This window comes from Gymnoscopelus braueri (assembly GCF_963280865.1).
Source record: "Gymnoscopelus braueri genome assembly, chromosome: 20".
Taxonomy (NCBI): domain Eukaryota; kingdom Metazoa; phylum Chordata; class Actinopteri; order Myctophiformes; family Myctophidae; genus Gymnoscopelus; species Gymnoscopelus braueri.
The window spans coordinates 1,457,199-1,463,198 of record NC_137622.1 but is presented as its reverse complement, the minus strand read 5'-3'; the positions used below and the strand labels follow the sequence as shown (position 1 = coordinate 1,463,198).

At 40.0% G+C, this 6,000-nt stretch overlaps 2 protein-coding genes across 3 annotated transcripts in view; both read left to right on the top strand.

The window, feature by feature from the left end:
* The window catches only part of flt4 (fms related receptor tyrosine kinase 4), a 281,476-nt gene extending 280,325 nt beyond the window's left edge, over window positions 1-1,151 (top strand). For both annotated transcript variants that reach the window (XM_080416376.1, XM_080416375.1), the window contains exon 32: window positions 1,137-1,151. The gene's annotated coding sequence lies outside the window, so the exon portion shown is untranslated. The remainder of the gene's footprint in view (window positions 1-1,136) is intronic.
* The window catches only part of neurl1b (neuralized E3 ubiquitin protein ligase 1B), a 33,722-nt gene that overhangs the window by 5,920 nt on the left and 21,802 nt on the right, over window positions 1-6,000 (top strand).

Sequence of the window (6,000 nt, the reverse complement as noted above, 5' to 3'; positions counted from 1 at the left end):
GAGTTACAAATGTTTACACTAATTCTCCACGATTTTCCCCAAAAATAGCAGATCTACAAGCTCATAGCGTGGCACTCGTGCCACTCTATGAGCATGTAGATCTGCTATTTTTTGGGGGGAAATCGTGAACATTTGTGCAAATCTTTGAATATGTATTTTTTAAAGCGAACATTTGTACAGTATTTTGTTCCAGGCACCAAAGATTTGAGTTACAAATGTTCGCTTTAAAAATATATATATTCAAAGATTTGCACAAATTGTCACGATATTTTTTTTTTTTGCAGATCTACAAGCTCGTATTGAGCTTGTATATCTGCTATTTTTGAATAGCCCAAAGAAATACTAAAATGACACAGATGCGTTCCCGGTCTTAATGGGTTAAATTACTACTGGAGTACTTGCTTGTAAAAAAAAAAAATCCTCAAGTGTTCAAAAGTACATACTTAAAAAAATAATACCACCTTGTTTATTTTGTGTGTGTATCACTGTGCGTCGCATCGTCCAACAAACACATCTCACTTCCAACGTCAGGCCGTTCAGAGACGTGACTATACGTAACTACTACTACGTTAAATAACATAACGGAACTAACGGAACACAGACTCGTCTTCTCTCCTCGTTCACTGGTGAATACAGCTGTGCGATGGTTGACTTTTATTAACATATTGAGCCCGGCCCGTGCCCGAAGGGCCCCGGGTCCAGGCGGGCTATAGGGCTCTAGTTGTGAGCTTGTAGATCTGCTATTTTCACTGTATTTGAAATACAGCTTAAGTGGATAATTTGTGATGTTTATTTTTTCTCATCCTAGTAATGTAGTGGAGTCAAAAGTACTCAAGTGAAGTACAGGTACTTAAAAAAATTGACTCAAGTGCAATACTCAAGTACTTTGTTACTGATACTTTTATACCTAATAATATAATGTGTAATAATACTGATATATCGGTTTTGATAATATATCAGTCAATATTTGAATTTTTTGATGACATCGGAAACTATGCAGCCGCTGTGTGCCAATTTTTTACTACTTTCTACTGTATCTATCTTGGGCATGTCATTATAGGAGAACACTTTGAAAACTTTCCCCAAACTTTCAAAAGGAGCAGATCTACAAGCTCACAACGTGTCGCGTTGCGAAGCATTGAGAGCGTGCAGATCGCCAATTTTGGAAAATGAGGGCTTGAGCGTTTAAATAAATTGTGTAAATTTGCGTATAGTCACAGTAAGGTAAATGTTCTCAAATAGAAACTGTTGTTTCAAAAGCCCTTCATTGAGCTTGGACAATGTATTTGATAGATTGATCGATTGATGTTCTTTATTGACAAAAACGCATAGCAACCCCATATTTGTACTGTATGTCTTCTGAGTGTATTTCCATTGTAGTCCTTTGAGTGTAACTGTGTGTGTAAACTGAGCGCCTTGTGTGTGTGTGTGGGGGGGGTGGTGGGTCGGTCAGCGGAGAGCCGTAGACACACAGAAAAATATCTTCTAGTAAGAGAAGGGTTCTCAAATAGAAACTCAAATCATAGTTTTTCAAATTCCTTTGAAAAGTTTGCACTTTTCCACAAAATATGGGTAAAAACGTTGGTAATCCGTGCTCTAGGACTCTCCAAATTTGGGATTCGGCTTTGGACCTTAACCTATTGATACCCGGGAAAGCATCTGTGTCATTTTAGATTTTAGCGTTGGCTATTCAAAAGTAGCAGATGCACACGCTTGTGCATCTGCTACTTTTGAAAAGTATGAGAACTACTGATTTAGAAGGCCTTCATAGAATCGGCCTCAGGTCTAAAGGGGTTAAATTGTGTGCTGGGTGGGCCTCTCTAGTCTCTGTCAGCGAGGTGGTGGAGTCTCTCAGACAGACAGACATACAGGCTCACAGGCTTAAGGTTGGCTGACAACTTTTATACATAATAATGTGTCCAGATGCTGCTGCTGTTGGCAAGCAGCGAGCAGAGGCCGATCCACAGTCTGCAGTGTGAGCCCGTCCAGTGTGTTGCCACATTTAGCAAGAGAAACAAGAGAACATAGCCGATCTTCAAAACAGAAAAAGAATTATTGGAATATTTCAACAACACAAATCTTGTATTTGTCCCTGGCACAACGTATTTTCAGATGAGGGTCCACAGCCATATACACATACATTTGGGGGTCCTTGACTGTAATGTTTGAGAACTACTGGTTGAAACAACATTAGGAAGCGAGCCCAAAATAAGCAACTACACTTGAGAAACAAGCCCCCATCAAATAAAACACAACCCGCAACTACCAGTATTTACAAGCGACTTTACAGAAAAACAAGCCCAAAGTCGCTTGTAATAAGCAGACATGGCAACACTGAGCCCGTCTCCTTGTGGACTATAGAGCAGAGCCTCCGGAGGGCCAGGAGCAGCGGTGGAAAGTAACTAAAGTACATTTACATTACATTTCGTTGCTGTCGGGCAGAAACCTCTCATCTCCATATTCCAACTTTTGGTGTTTTTTCGTAAATGAACACCCAACTTGATCCTACTACAACAGCGTCACACAAAAGTATCAAAAATAGCAGGTATACAAGCTCGAAACAGCACGAAACGACGCGTTTTCTACAAGCTTACAATGCGCCGCGATGCATGAAGATTTCAGTACTTTTACTTTTTGGTACTTTAAGTATTTTGATGCCAATTGCCAATACATTTGTATTTTCTTGTATTGTCTTTTTCTCAAGTTCACTTTTGAATGTAGGCCTTTTACTTGTAACAGAGGATTTCTACATTGTGGTATTGTTACTTTTACTTAAGTAAAACGAAAAGTTGTGCATGCCGAGAGCGACGGAAGGAGAGTGTGTGTGTGTGTCTGTGTGTCTGTGTGTCTGTGTGTGCGTGCGTTTGTGTGTGTGTGTGTGTGTCTGTGTGTCTGTGCGTGTGTGCGTTTGTGTGTGTGTGACTCCAGACAGATCCGTTTGAGATGTTACAGATGTTTGCCGCTGCTTGCTGCTTCAAGGCTGATTCATATACTTGGTTGTGTGTCTGTGTCGTGCACCGAAAATAGACCTACAAGCTCGGAACGCGTCGCAGAACGACGCGTTCCGAGCTTGTGTAGATCGCAGACACTGGCACGCAACCACGTATTACTGAGGCTTCACAGTTTAGAGTGTAATCAGAGATAATGTCTAATTAGTGAAATGTGCTGTGCTACATTTCACTGAGTGATCGTCTTTTCCCCAAAACACAAGGAAGTAGCTGTCAGGCAGAAACCTTGTATCTCCATTTTTCATTTTTTTCCCTAAATTAATGCCCTAATTCATTGTCTCTCAAACATTTTCATGTCAACTCTGAGAGTGTACAAATGGAACCAAATGGTCCCTTATTATGGGTCCCATTTGGTTACCTTTTTACACTCTCATTTTTACACTCGCAAACCTGTAAGGGTCCATTTGCCCTACCCGTCCAAGGAACCCTGAGGGTCCCTGGACCCCACTTTGAGAACCGCTGTGTCACACAAAAGTTGCGAAAATAGCAGACCTACAAGCTCACAACGTGCTTGCGAGACAGGGAGCTTTTGACAAAAATAATAACTACAATGGATCAATTGGAACACAGGTTCTTTTTTTTCTGTCTTTTTTTTCTTTTTTACGTTTCCTGACAAGTAACAACTTTGCCTTTGGACATACGAGGATTCCACTGACCCAACAGCGAGGATATACTAAACAGAAATACAATCGCTCCAGAGGGGCCTACCAGAGCCTGCACCCTAACCCCAAGAAGCTGGGTGGGATCTGGGATGTATACCGAGCAGCCAGAATTTCACCAGAACTTTGTTATTGAATTTGCTAATGAACACAAGGACAAGAAAACATTATCCTTGTCTTTGGATACTGGATTTGAAACCACCCTTGAACAATAAGCTTTGATGTCAAAGCCAAATGAGTCTTAACTTTGTGTAAACTACTTCTGAGCTGTTAGCCTGTAGGCCATCTTTCTGCTCGTTGCCATCATTTTTAACCCATTGAAACCGGGAAAGCCTCCGTGTAATTTTAGATTTTAACCATTCTTTTATACTTTGGCTATTCAAAAATATCAGATCTACAAGCTCATAGCGCGTCACTTCGTGCCGCGCTATGAGCTTGTAGATCTGCTATTTTTGAAACATCTTGAAAATGTGTGCAAATCTTTGAATATATATATTGTTTTAGAGCGAACATTTTTAACTCAAATCTTTCCTTCTGGGGGTCCCTGGAACAAAATATTTTGAGATGGGGGTCCGCGAGGACCGCGACTAAATACAATTTTGGGGGTCCTTGACATGGAAAAAGTTTGAGAACCACTGACATAGAAACATACGTTTTTCAGAAAACTTAGGATTTAGAAGACATTTGTAGAATCGGCCTCAGTTCTTAATGGGCTAACAGCAGTCACTCCCTGTGTTGGGCAATAATTACATCAAGTTCTCCACTATGATAGATACTGTATATATTGTAATGAGTGATCCGAAAAGCTCAGTATCAATTGATCAAAAACAAAAAGCAGTTTTTCCAACAACGTGCTTCCCTTTTAACATGTGTTTCATTATGTGCAACACATGTGTAAATATAGACTTATAACATGGAGATTAACTGTCACGTTGGATAAATAAGGATGTTTTTGTTGCACAAAAACTAATTTCACCCACTGTTTTACACCTGTAAACCTGTGAAGGTGATTCTGATTCTAAGAGAAAGCCTGAATGTTGTGATATCATCATATCATAAGTAGGGCTGGGCAAGATGACTTCAAGTCATTATCACGATTATTTCAAACTTTTGCCTCGATCAATGATAATAAAAAAAAAAAAATAGGTTCTGAAGAGGCCTGTTGGATCCAGTATCATATATATTTTTTTAACAAGACAGACCTGTAAGTATCCATTTGGAACCCCCTCAAGAGGCCCAGAGGATCGATCTCGATCCCTGTGCCTCACTTTAAGAACCACCAATTTGTGTTTATCAAAAATTATAATGAAAGCCTAAATTCACCGTATTAAAATAAATAAATATAGGAATCGTTAAAAGGAACCGGTAAGGAATCGGACCGCTAAGAGGGAATAGTTAAAGATCGGTATCGGTAAACTCCCAATGGATCTCGACCCTACAGACAGGGGCTCGGTGGTCAGTGGTGGCTCCTCCTCCTGCATGAGCACATGCGGGAGGTCATAGGGAGCAGTGGTGGGAAAAGTACTCAAATGTTTCACTTAAGTAAAAGCATATTTTGAATTCCGGACTTTTACTTGTAACAGGTCCCATTTCACAAGTTTTCAAATGTATAAAATTCATTTGAAAATAGCATATCTACAAGCTCACAATGCGTCGCAACGCGACGCATTGTGAGCTTGTAGATCGGCTATTTTCAAATGGCCGAAATGTATATAGGGCATAAGTGTTTAATTAATGTTTTGTAAATTGTACTTACGTTTTGTAAATTGTACTTAAGTACAGTACTTGAGTAAATATTCTTAGTTACTTTACACCACTGACAGTGAGCTTCCAGCAGCGGCCTCAGCTCGGTAACGGTAATGTTCACCTGGGCCGTGTTGCCCGCCTGGAGAGAGGAATTGCACTGGCCAACGGACGCATCGCTCCATGCTGGTCCACTGCCAAACAGCAGGGCCAGCAGGAGCAGCATCCCTGGCAGAAGTGCCATACCCCTGATGATTAATTGTCACACAAATAATTGCGATCAACGATTTAATTCTGTTTTGGGCATTGAACATTGAAACATACTGTATAGATAATAATTACATTTCGGTTTGGCTTTTAGGCTTCATATACAAAAGGTGCACAGGGCAGATATGACAAATAACTTAGATAAACATAGGGCTGTCACTACAAATTACAAATTTAAGTTGACGATTAATTGTCACTCAAATAATTAAACGATGTAATTGTGTGTTTGGCATTGAACATTGGAACATAATACAATTTTAATTTCTGTTTGTTTTTTTATTTGCTTCATAAGCACAAATGCACAGGGCAGATAACGTAATAAC